The following is a 27,204-nucleotide window of genomic DNA, read 5'->3' as shown; positions in this document are numbered from 1 at the left end:
AAAGAAGCCAACTCAAACCTGTTTAAGTGGGCCGACAGCAAAGGGCCTCAGTTATTTTTGTGTTCACACTGTCGGTTCATTCCAAAGAGGAATCATTTCTCTTTCTGGTTCACTTCAGCTCTGATGTGGCCTCACTCCTCTTTCTGTTCACACTGTAGTAGGTAGTTCCACTGGAGCTCCTTCACTGCTTTGGATTAGGAGTACGGTAGTTTTCACTTGGAACAAGATGGCTGTTCTTATACTTGTCTTGTACTATATGGTATGTATTGGATAAAAGAAACACGCATCTTTCAAAACCTTGTAACATACTAGCTTACATAACCAATGTAGGTTAAGTTCTGTTAGCAATAGCAACACAGAGTTGCTTTAAGCCTATCAGAAAACGGCAAATAGGCACATGGGCATGAGAGGTTGAACTCAGGCGATACACTGAAGTTCTACCTGGAGAGCTTTGTGTTCACACTGCACAGGTGAAGCGACCCGCAACGGGGACTTGGAAGTGAACCGAACTCAGACCACATCCAGAGGAGGTCTGAGTTATTTTGGAGTGTTATTGGTGGGTGTGTGTGCCTGGTCTGATGTGTATTCTGTACATTAATATACATATATGTATAAAAAATATTGTATGTGTAATGAAGTTATTATGCATATAATAATGTATAATATATGGTGTGCATGATGTATATTATATTGTAATATACATTATGTAAAGAATTGTTGTGTACATTGGATAAATTCTTAGATGCATTGGTTCAACACAAGTTAAGATCAAAGCATTGGGTTTTTGTGGTAATATTGGAATGTATTATTAGGAATAAGTATTGATAGGGATATGTGGGTGGATTTATGATATTGTGTGTGTATGGGCAAGTTTGTGTACGTTTGTGTATATATATACATATATATGTATGTATGTATGTGTCTACATGTATACATGAGCGTGTGTGGAGGAGCGTGAGAGTTGGGATATGCATATAATATAGGGATGTATGAATTTGTTTATGAATGATTTGGGGGCAGGACTCGATAAGCCTAGGCTTCTTCCTGCCCCTTTTCAAACAGTTCACCTTTTTTATGTTTGAGTTTACGTATTTTCCTTTTGATGAAGTCTATAAGACTGTTATGTTTACTGTTTTTTTCACTTTATGTATTGTTTTAACTGTTTGAAATAAATCGTTTCAATCAATCAATCAATCAATCAATCTTCTGTTACCTTTACAACCATCCACCCAAAGTACCAAGCAGGCCTGCTTTATTGCACAATCCAAATCTTCGTCAAAACGTGCCATTTTTAGCGTGTAGGCTGCTAGTTTGCTAGCTAGCGTTGTTGTTGTTGGCAGAGGCATTTGAGAGCGGAAACGCAGGGAGCGGAAAGGGATTTAGCAGCTAGTGTTCTCTAGAGAGAGAGTGGCGTCAGCGGAGGACCAAAATGCATGACTCATTAGCCAATGGACAACCAGGAAGGGGTCTCGCGCTACTTTTGAATGCTAAAATAAAGCTGATAATGTACAATTTGATTAAAAAAAAAACTTTCAACACAAACTGTCCATTTTGCTGCAACTCGACAGTGCTGCTTAATCCAGGATCTTACTTCCTGGAACTTGAGAGTAAAAAACTGGTCCATTGGAGTGATTGGAGATGTCGCGACTCTTCTATATACACGGCTCTGCAGATCCAGTGAGTCAGATGAAAAGAAACAGGAATGCAAAAACGTTCTCATTCTAACAAGTACTGTGTTATCCTTCTCTTGTGCACATTCAGAACAATGCACCGACACACACACACACACACACACACACACACACACACACACACACACACACACACACACACACACACACACACAGTTTGCATTTTTGCATGGAAAAAGCACTACCTGGAGCATTTTTTGTCAGGAGAGGAACTGACTGATATTGGGTGACGCTAAGCTAACATCTAAAGCCTACCTCAGACAGTAGCCTATCTCCGATGGTTGGATGGATGGCATTAGCGCATTGGAGCAGACACGTTGTGAAACAAGCGAAGGCATTTCCATGTCCATTGTCCAGCAATGTCAGGTTATTGTCCAGTATCATCCATTTTACTTTATGATCACTGTTACACTAACGTAAATCCACGGATTACAAGGTCCGGTGTTCTGCCAAAAAGTGAAAACTGACCAGTGTGATTAACGTTACAGCTGCAGCTGAATAGTGACCAGCATGAAGCGATTGTCTCCCAAAAAGTGATTCTTTCTCCACATTTCTTGTGACTAACGTTATGGGAAACGACAGTATAGTCAGTAAACTAGTGCAATGTTTTGAATGAGTTTTATCGGGCGTGCGCTATGAAGAAGCGTGCCTCTCATTCGGGAGAATATCTCCAGCCACCATTTTCGGACCTGTGTTCTGTGAGCGAATATAAGAGCTAGCGAATATAAGAAGTTCCGGTGAGATTTTTCAAAAAATTTCAAAGTAAAAGAACGATTCTGCACAATTATAGATGTGATAGATGTATAGATCTCATTTTCGGGATGAGCTGGAAAACTTCCGGTTAAAACTTTCAAAATAATGTTACTTAAACAAAAGTAAATAGCTTATTGATGCACGTTGGAGGAGAAAAGGTATTTCAACGAATGAAGCAGCAAACCTTGTATCAAAATGTGTAACTCTAGCCCTTTTCCCACATGCGCTTTGTACCGCAAAATGACCGGAACGTCGTCTAATGCCTGCATGTGAGAAAGGCGCCGTGCCGGTATAAGCGCGACCCCGTCGTCCCCGACATTTCACCACTTTCGACCAAGTCAGAAGAGCGGTATGATCTTAAGGGGACGCAAGTGGAAACGGGTGCAGTCATTTTCCGCGACAGCGGTCCTTCAATCATGGGCGAGGAGTAGCCTACACACGTTGCTTAATGTTCCAGCGGGCATAATCTAATCATTCGCGCACATTAAAGCAAACTGGCGAAATGATCTTGTGATAGCCTAATAAGAGCAGTATGTCAGCTTGCTGATTTCCCGAAGGCAACCCCGGACACATCAAACGAAGCCAGTCTGCTTTCTCTACATACAAGCGTTGAGCAGCTTGCAAGCCTTTCTCGCTGTGTCTGTCTGTGGCTGCTGCTCTCGAGCAGACAGGGGAGGGGGTAAATCGGCTGTGTTTATTACGCTGGCGGCTTGACGCTGCTCTTAAGTCAAACGAGTGTGATTTATTGTGTGACAACTGACAAGCGAACTTATTTCGAGTTTTGCCGACCCCCCAAATAAGCTCCCCCTTCCCCCCCCCCCCCCCCCCCCCCCCCCCCAACATACAGGTAAATTCGCTGATAGATTCCCACATGCGCGAGCCGAAGTGTGAAGGGAAATGTCCGATATTGACTTACAGGTAATTTTCCGGTATGCATGTGGGAAAAGGGCTAGAGTGTAACAGCTCTAGCGTGGTGCTGCTATGCCTAACTTCCTGGCTGTTGCTTGCTAACGTGCAGTCACTTGACACAGGTACAGACAGGGTGAGTCTGGAAACATAACGTTAACGTTAAGCTACTCGGTGGCCCCACGTGTTGTTTTGTTATGTGTCTTAAGCCAGCATTTCACCGTCCGGTGTGTGTGTTTATGAGAGAAGGCATACTGTAGCTATGTAGATCTTAGTTGACACTAGCTGTCACATTACACCACATACACACACACACAGACAGACAGACACACATACAGACAGACACACAGATACACAGACACACAGACACACATACAGACAGACAGACACACATCACACGCACACACTTGTGTTCCAAAGGGAGCATAATTAGCTTAAACAGCCATCAAGGCAGCAGCAGAGCTGTATGAGCATAGGAAATGGGTTTAGTCCTGTCTGTAAGACGAGAGAACAGGGGAGAAAGGAGGCCAGCAGAAGCATTTGCCTTGTGTGACAGTGATATAATGAGCCAGTCTCTCTCTCTCTAATTTTACTATCATAAATTGAATATGCCACTTACGTTAAGGTTGGCTGCACAGGCTGAAGATAGATAACTTGTCTTGCCCACGTCGCACGTGGGAAAAATAACTAACCAGTGTTACTGTAACTCTTGACCATCGCTCTTGTCTGTAAAAGCAGACAGTGCAGGCAAATAGTTTGTTTGCATGTGGGGTAGGGGTGTGTGTGTGTGTGTGTGTGTGTGTGTGCGTACGTGTGTGCGCGTGTGCGTGTGTGTGCTTGTCGAAATAAAGCAGCGTCCCAAGTGGGCGGGGGTGAACACAAAACACCAATTAAAAGACAACACACCACCTCTCTCTCTCTCTCTCTCTCTCTCTCTCTCTCTCTCTCTCTCTCTCTCTCTCTCTCACAGCATTACTGATGTGACTATGCATACATATATGGGGCGAGAGATACAGATTATGCAAATCAGAGCAGGGATGAAAATAAGGAAAAGCAGACTGACAACTCTGACAAGTCAAGCATCGAGCTGGTCTTCATTCAAAGTTGAGGCACACTAGGTTGTTGGTGCTATTCATTCAGTGGTTGGTTACCTAGTCTTTTTCTGTGGAAGTGGATAAAAATAAACTACTGGGAATCTGTTTGTTTATGCAGGGAAGTTATGCTCTAATCAAAAAGATTCACACACACACACACACACACACACACACACACACACACACACACACACACACACACACACACACACACACACACACACACACACACACACACACACACACACACACACACACACACACACACACACACACACACACACACACACACACACACACACACACACACACACACCTCGCGTCACCAGGCTCTTCGCTCGAGACCAGCTAGGGTCCCGGTGTAGCTTGATGCTAACGCTAGCGTGGGGGCAGACAGGGTGTGTTGGCTAAAGGCTAAATAGCATTGGCCTACGTTTTGCATTTTTCAATGGAAGCTAGCGTTAGATCAGTTCCTAGCCTTGTACCAAGACGCTGATTACATTACACTGCATTACATTAGATCAGTTCCTTGAAATGCATTCTAACCAGCTGTAATATTCACATAAAACAACAGCGTATTGTTGCTAATGCTATATTCGTCACATCAGCAGGTTAAACCTCACCTGGCTTGGAGCGCCGTGGTGGACCATGGCCGTGACATCAGAGCGAAGCCCCGGCCTTTGTGGAACTCTGGAGTGGGGGAGGCACTGAAGGCCTCCAGCTTGTTGTGTTTCAGCTTTTCCTTTAGAAAACAAATATCCACCTCCATGCAGCGAGAGAAACTATCCTGTGCATGTTTTGCACTTTCGACCCATATGACTACCTGCCCCAGCTCACTAAACTCTAACAAACAAACACTAGCAGCAGCTAAATACACCCCACCGCGACAAGTAAGTGTGTGTTTGTTTGTTTGTTTGTGTGTGTGAGCGTGCGCGCGTGCGTGCGTGGTTCTTCTTCTTCTTCCATTGAGTTTTATGACGGTTGGCAAACAGATTTGGTGCATTACCGCCACCTACTGAATTTTATAGTGCTTCAATATATCTTAGTGCAACTATTTACAATGATCTTCATGTGTCCACCCAATGCGAGTAATGCGAGTAATGTTATCTGCATGGATAAGAAGCGATTCCTGGCCTTTATTGCTATGGTGTTGAAGTGTGCTGCTAGTATAACTGGGAAGACTGAGAGGACTGAAATGGTAGCCTGGTAAACCAGCCCGTCATGGGCTGATTTACACACACATATATATATATATATATATATATATATATCTGTTTACATCTGTTTTCAGATGGTAAGCAAAATCAGAGTACAAATGTATTGTATGTGATTATTTTTATTTGTATAATCCATATGATGCGAGAAGCAGCTGCCCCCCGTTAATTTAACATCTAATCTGGCCAACATTCAAACAACTTTGGACACTATTGGTGCACACGCAATGTCTCCCTCTCTCACTCCCTCAGTCTCCCTCTCTCTCTCCTTCAGTCTCTCCCCTCTCTCCTTCAGTCTCTCCCTCTCTCTCTCTACCTCAGTCTCTCCCTCCCTTGCTCTGGTCTCCCTCAGTCTGTCTCCCTCTCTCTCTCTCCCCCCCCCCCTCTCCCTCAGTTGCTCCTGTGTGTGTGTGTGTGTGTGTGTGTGTGTGTGTGTGTGTGTGTGTGTGTGTGTGTGTGTGTGTGTGTGTGTGTGTGTGTCTGATGATGTCATCAATGATGTCACAATGCCTATGACAGAGCATCACCGATCACAATTTTCACAGTGGGTGTGAGACACTGTGGCTTGTAGGCCTCTCCAGGTCTCCATCTAACCATTAGATGACCAGGTGTTGGGCAAAGCTGAAAATTTGACTCATCAGAGAAGATGACCTTACTCCAGTCTGGGGGTGCACAGACAGTATTATTGTCAAGTAACTTATTACTTAAAGAAAAGTAACTAGTCATATGTAGTATATTACATTTTAAAATGAACTTGCCCAACACTGGAGGAGAGGTGGGCTGACTTGATTTGTGTGGTTTTGGAAGCTGCTGGACTCTCTCTTTGTCTGCCCCTCCTCTCTTCCTCTTTTCCCCTCACAAACTCACATAGGCATCATGTTTCCTGGAGGGAGTGGTGCTTGTCCATCAAAAGTAAGGAACCATCACTGTTGTGCATAAGTGCATAGTCATTCCAACATGATTGTATATATAGAGCATGGACAAATGCACAAATCCAGACCTTTACCCTTGAATTTTGAGTCCAAATCAAACCTCACCTCCATATTAGCAGGGGGCTACATGATTGGCTGCTATTTCTTTTTTATTATTATTATTATTATTATTGAAAGGCCAATATCAGCTTGTTGATATATTGGTCTAACCCTAATAAAAAACACATTCTCTGTCTCTCTGTATCCAAGCACACAGCCGCAACTCCAACCATCTCTCTCTGCTATAACCGCAGGTGGAGCCGTTCTTCATCAGCCTGGCCCTCCTCCATGTCTCCAAGAGCTGCAAGATCTTGAGCGACTTCCACGTGGACCTCAACCTGCCCTGTGTCCAGGAGTTGGGGTTAAGGGCCTTGCTCAAGGGCACCTCGGTGGTGGTAATGAGGGAGGGGCAGGCGCTGCCTTTTCACTTTCTCCAGACAGATTTATCCTGCCAGTCCTGGGGATTGAACTGACGACCTTCCGGTCCCAAGCTCGCTTCTCTAACCATTGGGCCACCACTGCCCCAAAGTTTCTGTCTGTGAGTGAGCAGACTGTTGGTTTATCATCATTATGGGGTGTGTGTTTGTGTGTCTGTGTGTGTATGTGTGTGTGGGGACACCAGTGTTGGGCAAGTTACTTTCAAAATGTAATATACTACATATTACTAGTTACTTTCAGTTGAAAGTAATAAGTTACTTTACAATATTACTTTCTGTGTAGAGTAACTCGTTACTTATTACACTACTTTTGCATTACTTTTACCAAAACAACAGCAGCAACAGAATGACATCGCTGCCCCGGAACCATCCTGAAAAATTATTTCAACCGCCTTGAAGTCAGTGTAAACAATCCAAAATTCTAAATGTTATTATTTTCCTTTGTTATTGTCATCTGTAGTGGTTATTTAGATGAAACCACACAGTTTGATTAGGAAATGATTGTATCTTTTTTAAATATATGCTTTGATTTAATAAAATGTAACTCAATTTGTAACTTGAGTTACTTGAGAAAGTAACTGGTATAATATTACCGAAATCCTATAAGTAATAAGTTATATTACTGAGTTAATGCTAAAAGTAATATATTACATGTAATATGTTACTTTTGTAATGAGTTACCCCCAACACTGGTAGACACACACACACACACACACACACACACACACACGTGTGTACACACACACACACACACACACACACACACACACACACATATATACACACACACGCACACACACACATATATATATCATTGTCATTATGGTGTGTGTGTGTGTGTGTATGTATATATACACATATGTATATGTGTACCTGTATATATGTGTATATGTATATATATATATACATACATACATACTTTTTGTTGTTGTGTAATGTGTTTCAGATATAGTTTTTAGTAGTACTGTTAATGTTGCTCTGTGTCATTGTTTATGTTTGTTTGTTTATTTACAAGGACAGCACACATTAACCCTGTAGAACCCAGTAAAACATAAAAAAAATGTTTTTAAACCTTTGAGATGGTGTTAGGAGGCCTTTGGAAATGAGAATGAAGTGTTTGCAAAATGTGTATGTTTTTGTAAGGTTTTATGGAAAAATAATATTTATATAATATAATGTAATATTTGGGGAATGTATTTCACAATAACAACATATGTACATGTTCTAGTCATTTTACTGATCACAAAAAAAATAATGGCATTTTACTTACTTAGAATTGATAAATTCAGTCCAATGAAACAAAGGGTGGTTAATTCTCAGCCAAGTTCTGGAAGTTGTGATACATCATGACCTTGTGGGCGGGACTTGTATACAAATGTCCTATCCAATAGCATAGTTAGACTGAACAATAGGACCCAATGACTATGTTTATGAGAGGGGGGGGGGGGGCACAAAAAAACAAAACTTTATACCTTTTTTAGATAAAATAAAAATGATGTAATTCTGCAACAGTGGGTCTTACAGGGTTTCAACATTTCTGTAATTGTGCCAGTGTTAGATAGCTGGCAAATTTTCAACTGTAGTCCTTGTGGCAAGATGTAAAAGAAACCTATCAAACCTACAAAATCAATAAGATTTATAGGTGCACGTCATTCTAGAATGGGGACATGTCCCCAACACTTTTCAACACAAAGTGACATCCTTGTGTACTCAGATGTCAAATATGCAGAATTCTGGACATTTGAGTCTGGAAAACTATGGAATTTTTAAATGGAAAATGTGTAGGAACCCTGAAAACCAACCTGTTATTAAAAATATTGTTTTGGTCTTTACAAGAGAGGAAAATTAGAAGTGAAAACCAAACATAAGTAGAAAAGGTAATTGTACAAGAGAGAGTATCTTTACACTGCATTGAGGATGTGCACCCTCCTTGACCCAGAAGTAGCCTAATGTTTGTTCTGAGTAAGCAAACAGGCAATACTTAAACTGCACACAGGAGGGACGGGGCGCTCTCCGTCTCCGCTGCCTCTGAGTGAAAGTACCGCTCCTGAGGAGAAAGAGCAAACGTACTGCTCCTCGTACAGACGGAAAACTAAAAACTCTTCAATATTAATTTCCCTATGAAATTCTCTTGATATCCTCTATGTGTATGTGTTGTTTGTGATGAGGGGGTCGGAGGGAGAGCTTTTGTCCTCCCTCGCCATATAAAGGACTCGAGCGACCATAAAACAGAAGGCCTCTGAACCAAAGTGTTTGGTTCACCAAGTTGTTGTTTTTATTTAGGTTTTTATTTTTTTATTACACAACCATAAAATACATAGACAATAGGCTATTTACACATAGAATATTAGCATGGCTGGCAGGCATGACAAACACAAGCCAACCGAGTAAACAATGCCTGCACATTATAGGCTACCATACAAACATTTTTGTAAGATATTACAACCAACCTCAAATTATCAATAATTCATTTCATTCTATAGCAGACTCTCAAAAGAAAAAATATAAAATAAAGTTGTGATGTCAACAATTGTGTTGTCAATAACACATCTCGCCGGTATCCCAATGTTTTTGTTGAGATCTCCCATGTGCCATGCAGCACTTTTTGGCCTATCTTTAATAATTATCCTCTCCTGTAAATAATAATGTTTGAGAAAAGATATAACTTAACTTGATATAAACTTAATTTCGGGGTGTCAAATATATAAACTTTGCCAAGCAGCACAACAATATTCAATAACATATTTTGATCTTCTTGATAACCCCAAATAATATTGAGAGAAGATAATGGTAAAAGGACAGCTTGTTCAGACAGCCAGTATGCCACATGCTGCCAAAAGGATGCAACTGGACAAGAAACAAAATCAATGCATAATGTCCTCTTCTTCTTCGCCACAGTATAAATTGGCATCAGTTATTCTCCAAATCTTAAGCATCTTACTTCTCGGTAATATCTTGTGGAAAATCTTTAACTGGAAAACCCATAAATGAGTAGCACATGATGACCAATTAATAAACTTAAATATTTTTAACCAAGGAAGGTATCAAACAGATTATTCCAATAAGGTTGAAAATTATATGGATGAGTAGTTATATATTCTCTGAGAACATAAAAAAATAATATATATCAGAGTTGATCTGAGATTTTCTCAACCATTTGTATTTTTTTATAAAAGGTCGACAAACCTCTAGGTTGAGATTTTTTTTATCATTGTTTTCCATAGTGAAGGGAGAGCTGCAAGTAGCCTTGTACATATATCTTCATATTTTAGAATCAAGCAGTTATAAGTAAGAAAAGCACCATTATCATCCACAATATCATTTACAAAGTAAATATGATTAACTATAAATAGCGGCCAGAAAACAGGCTTAATGGAGTTTTAACGTAGGTTCAGAGAGGACGATCTTGATCCTCACCGGTTCCACAGTCACTGCACTACTCCTGCTTGCTCACCTGTTAACCTGTCAGCTTCCTGGTGATACTTGAATAATCAGTGGTTGCCTCCTAGTTTCCCATAAGCCAATAGCATAGCAACACATCACCTCATACACCTTTGCTCACCTGCACTGCTAGCCTATCACATTGTGGCACTCCCCTTAGGCAATGTTCAAACAAACTGGCATAAGCCAGCAGCGAGCACACTCACCGGTGTTTTTAAAGTTTCGGTGCACGGCACAGGAGATACTTAGTAGGAGGAAGAGAGCCAGCACACAAAAATGTCCTTTCGTTGAGTTTATTCCAGCTTAACACCAGGTACAGCACACGGACGTTTCAGCCTAACGGCCTTCTTCAGCGAGAAGGCCGTTAGGCTGAAACGTCCGTGTGCTGTGTGATCATTTTGCTCACTATAATCGTGATATGAAATTTTCATATCGTTCCATCTCTAAGTGTAACTTTACATTCAAGTTGAATGTAAAGTTCAACTTCAATTTCATATGAATGATTCAACAATCGCATAGTAAAGTGTCACCCCCCATGGGAAACACTCAGCTTTACATTTTGTATTGGCAGGTCTACACTTCTGGGTCCAGCCAGCTCAGTGCAATAAATGGCTGTTTGCTGGTTGACAAAAGGATACAGCTGAACTGTTCCACCAGCTCAGGGGGCAGTGGAACCCTGGGGACTGCACTGAGCTCCGGGAGGTTTGGCACACTGAGTAGCCCGGGTCCCTGGAGGGGGCAGTCCATGTCAGACACCCCTGACAGGGACAGCATATCTGCAAGACAAGAACCACAAACAACAACACTGAACTCAACTCTTGGGCGGCACGGTGGCTCAGTGCCGGGAGGCTGGCTGGAAGGCTACCATCTACCCAGTGGAGGTTGGCTGCCGAGGCTACGTGGGGCAGTCAGCCACACGCCTCTTGAGGGACGCAGGAGTGACTGGAGGGAAGCTGAGGAAGGCCATAAAAGACCTGGCAGAGGAGGCCGAGAAGGGCAGCTTTTGGCTCTGGCTGAGGAGGAAGGACAGGAGCTGGGGAAAGAACAACTAACCCCGACAACAGCCGCAGGGGGTAACACCTATCAGCTGCAGGGGGTGACAGGGAGACGTCCCTGTCACTGCTCCGCCACCAGGAGACGTTCTAGTGATTAAAGGAGCGAAACGTTGATGAATGGTGGTTCCTAGCTGATGACCCTGCAGCTGACCCGTGGGCACCGGAGGAGGTGCGACAGGCATCAATGCCAAGCAGGAAATACCACCTACCTGTACATTAACTGGTTATAGCACTGTCGCCTCACAGCAAGAAGGTTGTGGGGTCGAATCTCCACCTCGGTCATTTCTGTGTGGAGTTTTGCATGTTCTTCCTGTGTTTGCGTGGGTGTCCTCCCACAGTAAAGATATGCTGTGTTTGTGTAGTATCACAATGTATATAGTCTAAAGATGTGTAGTAGCCTATGTATATGATGTAGGTAACCTGTTGTGTGTAGATAGCCTATATTATGTATTAGGCTATACTGTGATGATGTTATAAAGCCCTTTGAGAAATGCTTGTATAATAAACATAACTGAAATGAACAGAATATAAACTAGTGCAGAGGTTCTCAAATGTTTTTCAGCCAAGGACCTCTTACAAGATAGAAAATATACCGGGGACCCCCTCATTCTGATTTGTGATTTTGGGCTAAGCTTAATTGTTTCCACAGTAACGTGCTTGACTTTTAATTTGATAGGTTTGTTATTAGAATGTAATCCATAAACCATTTTAGATTTAAAGCATAAACTATTTTCGTTGAACTATGAAGATTTTGCAAAAAAATATATATATATATTTTTTTTTTATTACATTACATTTACATTACGTCATTTGGCAGACACTTTTGTTTTGTCCAAAGCGACTTACAATATCACAATTTGTCAACAGTACAGAAAACCACTATGCAACACAATCAATGACAGCCAAGATATGTTGATAGACTAGCACCATGTAGGTAGGAAGTAGTTTGAGAAGGAATAATTAACATGTAGCATTTTTTTTTTTTTTTAACTTGTAAACTTTTCGCGGATTCCCTGGCAAAGTGCCACGGACCCCTGGGGGTCCGCGGACCCCCATTTGAGAACCACTGAACTAGTGTGTCAGCCTCCCCTATGTCAACACAGAGCCTTCTGCTACTCAGCTCAGTCAGAGTTTTGAAGGCAACAGTACAATTCCGGTGCTTCTTTGACAAGCGCGCTGCCACCATTTTGGCCTGGAAAAAAGCACCCGCCCTTGGCCAATAAGACAACAGCACGGAACCATGAAAGCCAATCAGAGGTGTGTCCTTCAGGCCAAAATGGCAGATTTGCAGTGAGTTGTAGATGCAATGGAACCACAACCGTCAGTTGTTATATAACATCTTTGGCTCAGTGCGTTGAAATAGGCCTGGCTAAAAACAAACGAAACCAAGAACAGAGAAATGACAAGCTACAAAATAGCGTCCAGCCTTTAAATACTTCTTTCCTGGTCCGGTCGCACACATGCACGTTAAGGTTACAGTGTGACTGTAACTAGACGAAATGAAAGATCAAATGGGTTGTCGTCTGTGTGTGGAATTCACCTTGTATCTAATTTTACTATCATAAATTGAATATGCCACTTACGTTAAGGTTGGCTGCACAGGCTGAAGATAGATAACTTGTCTTGCCCACGTCGCACGTGGGAAAAATAACTAACCAGTGTTACTGTAACTCTTGACCATCGCTCTTGTCTGTAAAAGCAGACAGTGCAGGCAAATAGTTTGTTTGCATGTGGGGTAGGTGTGTGTGTGTGTGTGTGTGTGTGTGTGTGTGTGTGTGTGTGTGCGTGCGTGTGCGTGTGCGTGTGTGTGCTTGTCGAAATAAAGCAGCGTCCCAAGTGGGCGGGGGTGAACACAAAACACCAATTAAAAGACAACACACCACCCCGACCTCCCTCTCTCTCTCTCTCTCTCTCTCTCTCTCTCTCTCTCTCTCTCTCTCTCTCTCTCTCTCTCTCTCTCTCTCTCTCTCTCTCTCTCTCTCTCTCTCTCTCTCTCTCTCTCTCTCTCTCTCTCTCTCTCTCTCTCTCTCTCTCTCTCTCTCTCTCTCTCTCTCTCTCTCTCTCTCTCTCTCTCTCTCTCGACGCAGATCTGTTCCCTTTCAAATGTTGTAGGGTTCTAGACCTATTTTCATCTATTTTGGTGTTGTTTTGTCTTTTTAAAATATATCTTAACACAATAAATGCATTAATCTCTCAATTGTGTATTTATCATGAGATATTCATCTTTATATTAGGGTACACAAAAAGAGTAGGCTAACACATGATTCAGTATTATAGAGTTTGGAATCTAGTGGCCAAAATGACCACTTAAGAGTATAGCCCTTTAGGCTATATTCCTTGCAGCCATGCTGTGTTTGTGTTAATTCATGTGTTTACTTTCATAGACATTAATGCCGTGTGTGTGTGTGTGTGTGTGTGTGTGTGTGTGTGTGTGTGTGTGTGTGTGTGTGTGTGTGTAGGATGAATAGCCTCTATATTTTCTGAATTGCTAATGTGCAGAGTCAGTCAACAATAGTAGTAGTAATAATAATTATAATACTCAACTCAACTAATAATATACATTTTCACTCAGTATGCTATTCATCAATGTTATATTTTGACAGGGGACAGAAGTAGTCCAGCGAGTCAGGTAGATCAAACAGATGAGAGGCTGGTGTTGGAGGTGTTGGGTCACAGGTGAAACTTGGTGATAAGTCAGTTGTGAGGTTCTCTATTGTGACATGTTATGTTAGGCTGGCAATGTAGAATAATCACAATAGCCTACTCAAATACTTCAGTCTGCATAAATACTCATAATAGGGTTAGGGTTAACCCTAACCCTATATATATATATATATATATATATATATATATATATATATATATATATATATATATATATATAGGGTTAGGATTAGGGTTTTATATATATATATATATATATATATATATATATATATATATATATATATATATATATATATATATATGCGCGGCATGGAGGACGTGTTGTCTGTGACACACCTTTGAAAAGATCTAAAGATGTAATCCAGCATATAGGCTAAATATCACAGCAAAACTCTAAATCCAAATATTAGGCCTGCTATATTAGGCCGGCCACAAAAAAACAAGGTAAAGGTAAGGTAAAGTCCCACTGATTGTCACACAATAGCGAGATGGAACGTTGGAAAACACACAGACAACTCTCCACTTTACGTGAAGGCAGAGAATGGCTGGATCAGAGATGATGAGGATGTCAGAGGAGTTCTTTCTGTTTTGAGTCATCACCATCTGGTCCTCTGTCCTCCACACCAGTGGCTTTTACACTCTTTCTCAGATCATCCACATTTTAAAAAGCTATCCTTTTAAATGCTTTGTTGGCAACAAAATGCACATGATGTTTTGAAGACACTGACCTGCAGGACTGTTTTAGCCTTAACATCTAACATTGCTGGGACTTTGATCTTTTGTGATCCTCCCTACAGGCCAAACCTCAGGTGAACCAGTGTGAAAAACACTGGTCTGACTCACTGAGCTATATTCACTCTGCACCACTGACTGACCATACAACAGTGCCCCCTGCTGGGTATATTGGGTACGTGGCACTCATTATAAACAGACACTTCTACTGTAGCGCACACACACACTCTTGTGCTCTCTTGCAAGTGTGCGTGGGCATAGCTTCTCCCAAGTGTGTGTGTGTGCATACTCTAGAGTACTACAATACTCTCTACACACTACTACCACACACACACACACACACACACACACACACACACACACACACACACACACACACACACACACACACACACACACACACACACACACACAGTGTCCACAACATAGTCAGTATTTGATGATAGTGTGTTTGTCCAGCACAGCTTTGAGCTGGCTTCACTCACTAAATCTCTTTCATTCTCTTCCATGTTTGTCCAGCACTTCACTGCCATGTATCCTGACCTGTTTCCTGCTGCTGCCTATTAAAATGCCTCTTAATTATAGAACACTTGGTTTAATTAACTTGATGGATGCACCCAGTATGATCCCACGGGGAAAGAGAGAGCGGGAGAACAGACAGAATATGACTGATAGTGATTTGGGGGAGGAGGGGTGTGCTAAAGATATTGTTCCCTGCTATGGTATTATTGTGATGTGTGTTTATGTTATATTGTAATGAACCGTGGCTTCACTTCATTGTATGTGGATGTGTGGTTATGTTATACTAGAAATCTCGCGCTCTACGCGTGCTCGATTCCTACTGTAGGCTCGCCCGCTGCGCGGCCTCGCCAGCCCGGCTGCTGGTGGGACAGAGAATCGGACGCATCAGTGGGACAGACAGAGAAACAAACAGATAGACAGAGCAGAGCCCCAGCTCCCATTTACATACTGATGATGATGATGGTAATGAACTGTGGGTTCACTTCATTGCATGTGGATGTGTTTGTACTTCAAGTCGGGGAAAATAATGAGTGATGATAGGTGGATGCATGTCTTGCCTAAAGACAGGTGATTCCAAACAGGGAACTCGTTGGAATAGCGTGATCCTCCCACGTGCTATGTCCTGTGAAGCTTCCCCTGTCAGGTGAAACGAAGCGGCTGGCTAACTGCCCATGTCTCGGAGGAAGCATGGAGCCAGTTTCGGCTCTCCCCAGATCGGCAGAGGGTGGAGCAGCAACCAGGATAAATACATTTAATTAGTACTAATGGGGGATAAAAAAAAAATGGGATAAAAAATCAGGGGGGGGGGGGGAAGAAAAAAAGACAGGTGATTGGAGAAATATGAGCGGATAAAGGCGGGTCATCTGCAAGTATTTCTCCAATCACCTGCATTGGTTTGAACTTCACCCGGTCTGAAGCGTATTATCCTTTGACCAGGCTCTGTGGGCGTGAAGTACAGACTGTATATAATGCATTTGCAGTGTGTAGAAGAGACAGTCTTGGGGAGACTAGGCTGGAGTTAGTGGATAACCTTCTGACAGAATGATTTTAATAGCTCATTTCAGAGTCGTATTCTTCTTCTTTGGTGTTTTATGGTGGTTGGCAAGCCAACTTAGGTACATTACCGCCACCAACTGGCCGACACACTAAACAGGCTGGGGACAGCAAGACATATCAACTTTGAAATGTCACTGTGTAGTTTTTTTTACAGTTTGGTCTTCTGCTGTCCCGCGCCCTCATCCAAACCAGTTATCATTAATATTCAAAGTGAGGACATATTGATTTTTGAATTAGCTGAAATGAGCCATTCAGCAGAACATTTCTCTGACCGTCCTGTCTGTTCAGCACTATTCTCTCTCTCTCTCCTCTGACTCTCTCTCTCTCCCTCTCTCTTCTGACTCTCTCTGGCTTACACACTCTCTCTCTCTCTCCTCTGACTCTCTCTCTCTCTCTCTCTCTCTCTCTCTGGCTTACACTCTCTCTCTCTCTCTCTCTCTCTCTCCTCTCTGTCTCTCTCTCTCTCTCTCTTCTGACTCTCTCTGGCTCACTCTGCATCCGATCTTCAAGGATGATATTTCTCCACATGAATCAGGAAGTGGTGAATGATTCTTGGCCTCTACACATACAGTAGTAAACACAAGTGACCGTGGGGATCCTGGTAGTAGTGCAACAGTAGACAGTAGATTCCCTGCCTACCACCTGACACAGGTTCCTGCCCCCGTGAGTATGTAATGTAATGACAAGCCAAGGCAGGTTTTCTCTGCAGAAATTCATTCAGTTTAATCATAACTTTTTTTAATAAGGCACATTTATGCACACTTGCAATACAAAACATACATAATGATAAATAGTATTTTGACGTTATAATAATAATGAAGGCACTGGATATATTATAGAACACAAAACAACTAGGAGTCTGTAGAACTATATACAAGTTTCTCTTGTATCTTGAGGGGGGGCATGGTGGTATCTTGAGTGTGAAGGGTTGCCTATGTGTGCTTGTACTTTGGCGTCTGTGCGTACAGTACATGTTGTTGTGCTGCCAAGCCACACTCTAGTTTGCCTGTATTCTTTTATCTGTATAATATTGTATTGCTGCTGCTGTTGTGCTCTATTCTTTGTATTAACTGTGATCTGTGTCCCCAAATACAATTTATTATTATTATATCATTATTATTATAGTGTGTGTGTGTGTGTGTGTGTGCATGCGTGCGTGCGGCGCGCGTACGTACAGTACGTGAGTGTGTGTGTGTGTGTGTGCGTGTATATGTGTGTGTGTGTGTGTGTGTGTGTGTGTGTGTGTGTGTGCGTACGTACAGTACGTGTGTGTGTGTGTGTGTGTGTGTGTGTGTGTGTGTGTTGTTGTGAGTGTGTTTGTGTCTCTATCACCCACTCTCGGAGCAGGAGCCCTTCAGGTAGTAGACCCAGCAGCAGGTGTTGCAGAGGCCCTGGGCATGTTGTGTAGAGACGGTCAGCTTGCTGAAGCAGGGCTGCTCAGAGCCTGCTGGAGGAGCCTCGAACATCACCTGGATGTTGTCGGTCTTTTTGGAGCGAATGTTGTCCACCCCTTTCACACTGAAGCACGGATTGTCCACCTAGGAGGGGGTTGAGTCTTAGATTAGCTTGATTATAGATGAAATATGGAGTAGAGCAGCAGAATAAAGACCTGTGAGGCAGCCTTGAGCAAGCTGCTCCTCATGCTACATGTGAAGCACAGCACTGTGGAAAACATGGCTGCTTCACAAAGCTCCTGACATGAAGATGAACAAGGTACAGAATGAAGGAAGCAAGAGAGAGAGAGAGAGAGAGAGAGAGAGAGAGAGAGAGAGAGAGAGAGAGAGAGAGAGGCAGAGAGAGAGAGAGAGAGAGAGAGAGAGAGAGAGAGAGAGAGGCAGAGAGAAGCAGAAGGAGAGAGCAAACAGCCAAGTTCAGCCAATCATTTCAGGCTTAGAGAAAGCTAGTGATGTGTGTGGGTGCGTGTATTATTGTACAGCAAGTCCCCTGCTATTGTTACATGATATTCCCTTTGCAATTAGTATGTGTGTGTTTTCACTACAGTACAAAGAGTGAGAAGACAATTCAAAGAGAATTTGAAAGAGAAACATAGAATGTAAGTGTAGACAATCTGTAAATAACGGGCTTGTTTCAGACAGGAGAGAAGGCAGAGTCACTAATGCAGGGATACTCAACTTGCTTTGCCTGGGGCCACTTTCGTGAAATGATAGAAGGTCAGGGGCCAGTTAATAAACAAACAATATACATTTTTCCGTAGCGGATTGTAGGTTTTTGGGGTGTCAGCCAGAGTTTAGTCTGACAATGTTGTGCACACCGGATAGTTAGTTAGGTTAAGTTAGTTAGGTTAAGTACATACATAAGTGCCTGGGTAGCAAGCAGACGGCGGTATTTGACAATTTAGCAGCTAAATCATAGATTATTGAAAGATATTTCATATTCCAGACTGAAATGCTATAACAGAAGTGGAGTATTGGCCAGAATTACATGAATATTTGGACACTTATTCAGCGGGTATCTTGCATGTACTGTAAAAAAAAAGAAAAAAAAGAAAAGAAATGCAATTCCATCGCGGGCCACACAGGGGGCACCCGCGGGCCGCATGTGCCCGTGGGCCGCAAGTTGAGTATCACTGCACTAATGGAAGGACAGAGACACATTCTCTCCGCTGAAGGAAGCCAGACTGCAGCGCTCTCTTTAACAGTCTAAAGATCAACTGAAGCCAACTGGCTGACAGAATGTCTATCATCAATGTTAGCAAGTAAAAGAGCCTTAGAGACACAATATTAGAAACCACTTTCATTCCCAGTTACATTTATGCTCCTTCAACAAAATATCAGTCAATTTGGCTTTGGTTTCATTCCTTGAGCTGGTATCACCCCTGGCCTCAGGTCATTCAAAAAGGAGTGTGTCCCACTGGCTCCTCACCTGGAATGAGAAGGTGGTGGTCTGCAGGAAGACGTTCTTGAAGGGGATGGAGAGGTTGGTGCCCGCCCTGACGCTGAAGGGGCCCTGGGCTTTGGGAGGGAGGCAGGTCCCGTGGAGGGGGAAGACGTACTCGCCGCCAACGCTGGAGGAGAGGGTGAGCTGGCCCCTCACCTCCCCCAGCTGGTGGGGTTCAAAGCCCACCTCCACGCTGGCCTCTGACCCCGCCTGGGTGCCTGGAGAAGCGCTCATGTTCTTCTCCACGATGAAGTCTGGGCAGTCCGTCTGGAGGAGAGAGAGACCATGAGCTTTTCACTCACCCGTTTAACCATCAGCCAACCTGGAGGTGAAAATGGTGTGCGTCCAGATCGTGCTGTAACCTCTCACCCTGCAGGAGTACTCGGCCTTGACACGGGAGTAGTTGGTGAACTTGGCGAGGGCGGAGTGGCTGCTGCCCAGAGGAGTGTGGAAGAGGATGGTCTTCTCAGGCGGTGGGGGCAGCGCTCTGAGCAGCAGCTCGTAGTGGAAGGAGCCCAGCTCGTTGTTCTGGAGACTCAGCAGGGCCGTGGACTCTCCTGTGCGCAGGGGCTGGTACTCAAAGCTCAGAACACCCTGACAGAGAGGACACAGTCAGTCAGTCAGTCAGTCAGTAAGTCAGTCAGTCAATACAGGACAGACTGGGCACACAACTGTTCTTCCATTAAAGGATCAGTTCACCCAAAAATGAAAATTCTGTCATTATCTACTCACCCCCATGCTGATGGAAGGACGCTTGCAGCATCCTCCTAAACATTTGAAGTGAATGGGTGACCAAATTAAAAAAGGGCAAAGATGGCTCCATACTCCCCATCTGCCATGAGCCAAGTCTCCACAAGCCCCGAGATGCCAAGTTGACTTGAAAATACATCATTTTTTACACCCTGTTTTTAGCTTGAATTTTCACTGTAGCTGTGAGCTGAAAGTCCCGTTTTCACTTTCACTTGAATTAAATCAGTGCTGTGAAGATTTCAGCTAGAAACTGGGTGTAAATGACATCTGTTCAAGTCAACTTGGCATCTCAGGGCTTGTGGAGACTTGGCTCATGCCAGATGGGGAGTATGGAGCCCTTTTTTTTCTTTTTTAACGTTCATCACCATTCACACCAATTGTTTAATAAGAGGATGCTGCAACAGTGATTTGCACACAAATGTTTTGTGGACTAAGAAACTTCACCCGTCCTTCCATCGGCATGGGGGTGAGTCGATAATGACTGAATTTTCATTTTTGGGTGAACTGATCCTTTAAGGCTGGAAGCTGTTAAATACACTTAGTGTCCACCTTGGACTGTCCTGGCACCGTGTGCTGGGGCGGGACACTGATGTCGGGGCATTTACACTCGGAGTAGAGGGAGGTGGATGCGCTCAGGGGGTTCTCCACCTGCATGCTGGCCGAGGCCGTCTGACGCACAGCCGTCACCAGCTCCATGGTGGACAGCACTCCTGGAGGCGTGGCCTTGAAGATGATGTGGTAGAACAGGTACTCACCAGACACCTCGTTACGGAATGTCACCTGGGGGGTGCAAAGGATGTGATGAGGACAGGGTTCAGCACACCGACTAGAACTGATCTTAGCCTCATGACTTGTGTTCTTCTGCAAATTGTTAATACTGTAGGCCGCCAACCGTGGAGAGGTAGGTTGTGTGTGTGTGTGTGCGTGTGCGTGTGCGCGTGTGTGTGTGTGTGTGTGTGTCCAGACCTTGGCATTGAACGTCCCCTCCCTGTATGTGAAGAAGGACATGTTGTAGTCTCTCTTGGCCAGAGCAGGAACCTCGATATATTCGAGACCCTTCAGGGCCACCGTAGAATCTGGCCTCTCAGGCTTCACGATCTCTATCAGCACCCGGAACCTGGACACAGAAATAGAAAGTACCGCAGGAATGAGTGGGAAGTAGCAAACCGCCGCCATGTTGGTTCTTCAGGGGGAAAATGTTGTGGATTTTAGAATGGAGATTTCGCTTAAATGCATGAAATAAAGTCTGTGGTTAACAAAAGTTTATGGGAGTGGAAATTTGTGTTCAGATAATCTTCACAAACGTGGACCAATTTTATGACTTTTGAAGCCTAAATGTGCGTGCATGCACACACGTGTGTGTGTGTGTGTGTGTGTGTGTGTGTGTGTGTGTGTGTGTGCGTGTGTGTTGTACCTCTGCAGCTTGGAGAGCCAGTTGTGTACAGGGAGCAGCTCTGTGTGCTGAGTCTTGGCAGGCAGCTCGTGGGTGATGGTGGCCTCCGCCTTGGGAGGCTCAGCAGTTCCCTGCAGGGAGTACAGCATGCCTGCTCCATCAGGGAAGGAGAGAAACACTGATCCCTGAGGAGAGGAGGAGGAGGAGAGGAGAGACATAACAACAAGTTATATCTGAGGTGAGGCTTCAGGGATAGGGTGGAGGAGGAGGAGGAGGAGGAGAGACATAACAACAAGTTATATCTGAGGTGAGGCTTCAGGGATAGGGTGGAGGAGGAGGAGGAGGAGGAGAGACATAACAACAAGTTATATCTGAGGTGAGGCTTCAGGGATAGGGTGGAGGAGAGGAGGAGGAGGAGGAGGAGGAGAGACATAACAACAAGTTATATCTGAGGTGAGGCTTCAGGGATAGGGTGGAGGAGGAGGAGGAGGAGAGACATAACAACAAGTTATATCTGAGGTGAGGCTTCAGGGATAGGGTGGAGGAGAGGAGGAGGAGGAGGAGGAGGAGAGACATAACAACAAGTTATATCTGAGGTGAGGCTTCAGGGATAGGGTGGAGGAGAGGAGGAGGAGGAGGAGAGACATAACAACAAGTTATATCTGAGGTGAGGCTTCAGGGATAGGGTGGAGGAGAGGAGAGGAGGAGGAGGAGAGACATAACAACAAGTTATATCTGAGGTGAGGCTTCAGGGATAGGGTGGAGGAGAGGAGAAGAGGAGGAGAGACATAACAACAAGTTATATCTGAGGTGAGGCTTCAGGGATAGGGTGGAGGAGAGGAGAGGAGGAGGAGGAGAGACATAACAACAAGTTATATCTGAGGTGAGGCTTCAGGGATAGGGTGGAGGAGAGGAGAGGAGGAGGAGGAGAGACATAACAACAAGTTATATCTGAGGTGAGGCTTCAGGGATAGGGTGGAGGAGAGGAGAGGAGGAGGAGGAGAGACATAACAACAAGTTATATCTGAGGTGAGGCTTCAGGGATAGGGTGGAGGAGAGGAGGAGGAGGAGGAGGAGGAGGAGAGACATAACAACAAGTTATATCTGAGGTGAGGCTTCAGGGATAGGGTGGAGGAGAGGAGAGGAGGAGGAGGAGAGACATAACAACAAGTTATATCTGAGGTGAGGCTTCAGGGATAGGGTGGAGGAGAGGAGAGGAGGAGGAGAAGAGACATAACAACAAGTTATATCTGAGGTGAGGCTTCAGGGATAGGGTGGAGGAGAGGAGGAGGAGGAGGAGGAGAGACATAACAACAAGTTATATCTGAGGTGAGGCTTCAGGGATAGGGTGGAGGAGAGGAGAGGAGAAAGAGAAAACAGGGACAAAGCAGGAGGAGAACACTGAAGAGGAGAAGGTGAAAATAAGCACAAATGAAAAAGAGGAGAGAGGAAATAAAGAGAGGAGAGGAAAGGAGAGGGTTCAGATTACAGGATGGCAGACAGAGGTTAGGATAAAGAAAGTTCAATAGTCAATAAAAGCTTAGTCTTTCCCTGCTGATGTTTCAAGTTTTTCTCTACAAGATCATTCCAAGGGTTAGTTCAGTAAAGGTGTTTTTTAGGTATCTTTTAAAGGCTATGATTTAATACAAGGCAAGTGTAGGCTTTCTCTAGATGACTGGCCATTTTATACAAGGTGTTGATGATATAACTCAACATTCTTTGCAAAGGCCAAAAGAGTGGCGCTCTACTCTGCTAAGTGTGTTTTTATTGGTTAGTCTTCCTCTACCAGGTGTTTCTTGCCCTCAGCAGCCATGCTGATTGGTCGGTAGGTGATCTCAAAGGTTTTGCTTTGCGAGGGTTCGAGGAGCAGGTAGGGTGCAGCGCTCCACTGCTCGCCCTGGATCACAGGTTTGAGCCTCCAGGGCTGGTTGGTGGGGTTTGTGGGGACAGTCAGGCTCTGGGTGTGAGAGCCACGCACCGGACAAACAAAAGTCAGCACCTGCTGGAGACAAAGAGGAGACATCCGTTTTTTGGATCAAAACTTGATAAAAAAAAAAAAAGAACGAAAAAAGAAAAAGAAAGGAAAATGGGCTCAGCAGTTTGACCGTACTCCTGCTAACATACAAATGGCACCAAAAGCATAAGCTCCTTGGTGGAGGTCATAAACGTGCATGGATCTCACCTCTTTAGTAGCAGAGGGCACGATACAGGAGCCCGTCAGCGTGAGGGAAACATGTGTGGAGCAGCCCTCAATGAAGCAGCACAGGTCGTATCTCATGTCACTGCTCAGCTCCACAGGGGCAAAGGTCACGTGAAAAGGAACCTCCATTCCTGGACAGATGTAGCCCTTGGCTGGCGTGATGGAAACCTCTGGAGGAAGATTCCCTACTTCCCAGTGGAACCTGGTGAGGTTACATTCGAAATTAGACGAAATTGCAGTGTGTGTGTGTGTGTGTGTGTGTGTGGATGCATGGTATATTTGTCTCCTCCACAAAGAGACAGACAGAGATGGATCAGGCTGTAACCTTACTTGGCTCCAATGTACCCAGTATTGATCATGACAATCCTCTTCCTGGCCTGCGAGCGCTGGACCACAGCCCCAAAAGCCAGGTAGTCCAGGTCCAGCTGGACCTCCACACCCTGGCAGTGAGGATAGGAACCACAACTAGTATCTGCTTGGTTAACCTGATTTATCTAACACAGAGTTGCTACAACAAATCTCCAACTTTCTACAGGCCATTGACCCAAATAAATATTTTGCAAATTACTAATTTTGTGCTCCAGAATTAGTGACAAAAAAGAAGAGAACACCCTCGCATTAAACAAAAAATGCTTTTAAGGAGGGCAGTTCACTAGTTTAGTACCTGCTACAGTCTGGATATGCTTCCATTTTGTCAGCAAAGATGATGGTATTAAAATGCTTTGCCTTGTGAAATGACAGGAAATCCACCCCACCACCACCTACCTGGCAGCAGCCTTGGATGGTCAGCAGGGGGCGCAACAGGCCCACACACTCCGCCTGCAGCTCAGCCGTGAAGGGAGATATGTGCTGACGGGGAGAGAACTCGATCTCAACAGCACAGCGCCCCCCCGCTGGCTTTCAGACTCAACTCACCTGCTGGACTGAATGACAGATCCTGGGAGGAGGAGAAGGAGAGCAGATGAGTGGGGGATAGAACAAAGAGTTCTTAGTTGATATCTCTTTTTGCAATTGTGCGTCTGTGTGCGTCTGTGTGTGTGCGTGCGTGCGTGTGTGTGTGTGTGTGTGTGTGTGTGTGCGTGCATGCGTGCATGCGTGCGTGTGTGTGATCCCTACCCGGGGGTCCAGTTGTGTGTGTGTGTTGAGCAGCAGGTTGAATGTGAGGTCTGAAGGGCTGTTGTTTACCAGAACCACTTGCTTCTTCACCTTCTGACCCAACAGCAGAGAGCCCAGCTTCACCTTCATCTGACTGGGATCCTCCACCTCCAGCTGGGGGAGGCATGGAGGCAACAGAGACACATTCATAATTCATAATTCATAGATTACATTCGCTATCATAGAGGGTAAATTGACTCTTATGGGGGCAGAGGGGAATCTCTTAAAGGCCTCCAGAAACACTGGGATGGTCTACCCAGAAAGAAAGAGTATGTATCTTTCAAGCAATCATTCAATAGTGATATTTCTGGATTATATAGGTCTACACAACATAGCCAGCGTTGTTGTTAAAGGAACAGCTCACCCTAAAATCCAAAATACATAATATTCCCTCTCACCTGTAGTGCTATTTATCCATCTATATCGTTTTGTGTTAGTTGCCTGAGTTTTGGAGATATCGGCCGCAGAGTTTCTGCCTTCTCTCCAATACAATGGAACTGGATGGCGCTCATCTTGTGGTGCTCAAATTGCCAAGGAAATACATTTGATAAACTAAACAGCAATGTCTCTTTCCAGAAATCATGACCCCGTTACTCAAGATAATCCACAGACCTTATAAGCAGTTTCATGGAGGAACTATTTTCTTTTGACCGAACTACACCCGCTAGCTGCTAGCCAGTTCCTACATGAGACTGCAAAAGTAAATAGTTCCTACATGAAACTGCTCACAAAGTCTGTGCATTATATTGAGTAACCGGGTCATGATTTCTGGAAAGAGACATTCTGGTTGAGTTTTTCAAATGTAGTTTTTTGGTGCTTTGAGCACCACAAGCCGAGTGCCATCCAGTTCCATTGTATTCAAGAGAAGGCACACATCTCTACGGCCGATATCTCCAAAACTCAGGCAACTAACACAAAACGATATAGATGGATAAATAGCACTACAGGTGAGAAGGGGAAATATTGGATTATAGGGTGAGCTGTCCCTTTAAGAGTGGCTACACAACGTTTTGGGGGTCCACACAGGCCCTCAGGCTCTTCCTCCTGCTCACCTTCATGTCCATGCCTTGTCCCAGGATGTCCACCACTCGCTCAGCACAGCCGTTTAAGATGAAGGTGAGCTTGTCGCGGTAGCGGGACGCCTCCTGGGGATAGAAGGTGACTGGTACCTCCATCACACCACCAGGGGGCAGAGTATCCGGCTGGAAGCCTAACTCCAAGTATGATGTGTTCCTGAACTGGCACTGGACACTGTAGAAGAGGAAGTACAGTAAGTGGCTGGTTTTGAATTCTCAACATTTCTTTATTTTTTTTTATATATTATTTTTTCAATTTTCGAATTCTCCACATTTCTTTAGTAGAATAAACAATACATTTCCCTATGTGATAGAGCAAATTATTTTGTATTTGACACCGTCACCTTGAACTGATACACACGGGCAGATACACACACACACACACACACACACACACACACACACACACACACACACGACGCCCTGGTCGCCTTTGTTGCTGATGAGCAGTGTTTGAGAGGCTGGCACCATGCCAGGGCAGGACAGGAAGCACTTGCCAAAGTTGTGCTTGGTGAAGGAGAAGTCAAGGCCAGGTGCCACAGCACGGCCTGTGATGGCAAAGTGAAACGTGGGCCCATGTTTTACCTGACAGAGAGAGAGAGAGAGAGATAGAGAGAGAGAGAGAGAGAGAGAGACAGAGACAGAGAGACACAGAGACAGAGAGAGAGACAGACAGAGACAGACAAATACAGAGATGAGTAGAGGACAGAGCAGGGGGAAATATTATAGCAGTGTAACAGTGTAACTCACACACACACACACACACACACACACACACACACACACACACACCACAAGCCAAGCAGTGCTAACAATATAAAATACACAACATATATAAGTTACAGTCAAAAACAATGTAAATATATACAGTTACATAGTCAAAATCTAAATTCCCAGCCGCTTCTCTCTTATTTAGTCATCTAGTTGCACAAATTATTTGCTGTACCTTGATTTTCTGCTGCAGGATTCAGCAGTTTGACATATGTACACTAACTACAATGACACTTCCCTCTGATGAAGCAGACATTGATGCTGTGGGGGTTAGGAGACGAAATATGATCAAACTCAATGTAGCTTCTCAGCATCTCACCTTGATACTCAGTCTGACATCTCGGAGGTTGCAGGTGTTCCGCGGGCAGAAGAAGAGCGACCATCGCAGCTGCTTGCCGACCTCAATGGTGGCCATCTCTGGC

This window comes from Poromitra crassiceps (assembly GCF_964638095.1).
Source record: "Poromitra crassiceps genome assembly, chromosome: 18".
NCBI classification, from domain to species: Eukaryota; Metazoa; Chordata; class Actinopteri; order Beryciformes; family Melamphaidae; genus Poromitra; species Poromitra crassiceps.
This window is presented reverse-complemented; position numbering follows the sequence as displayed.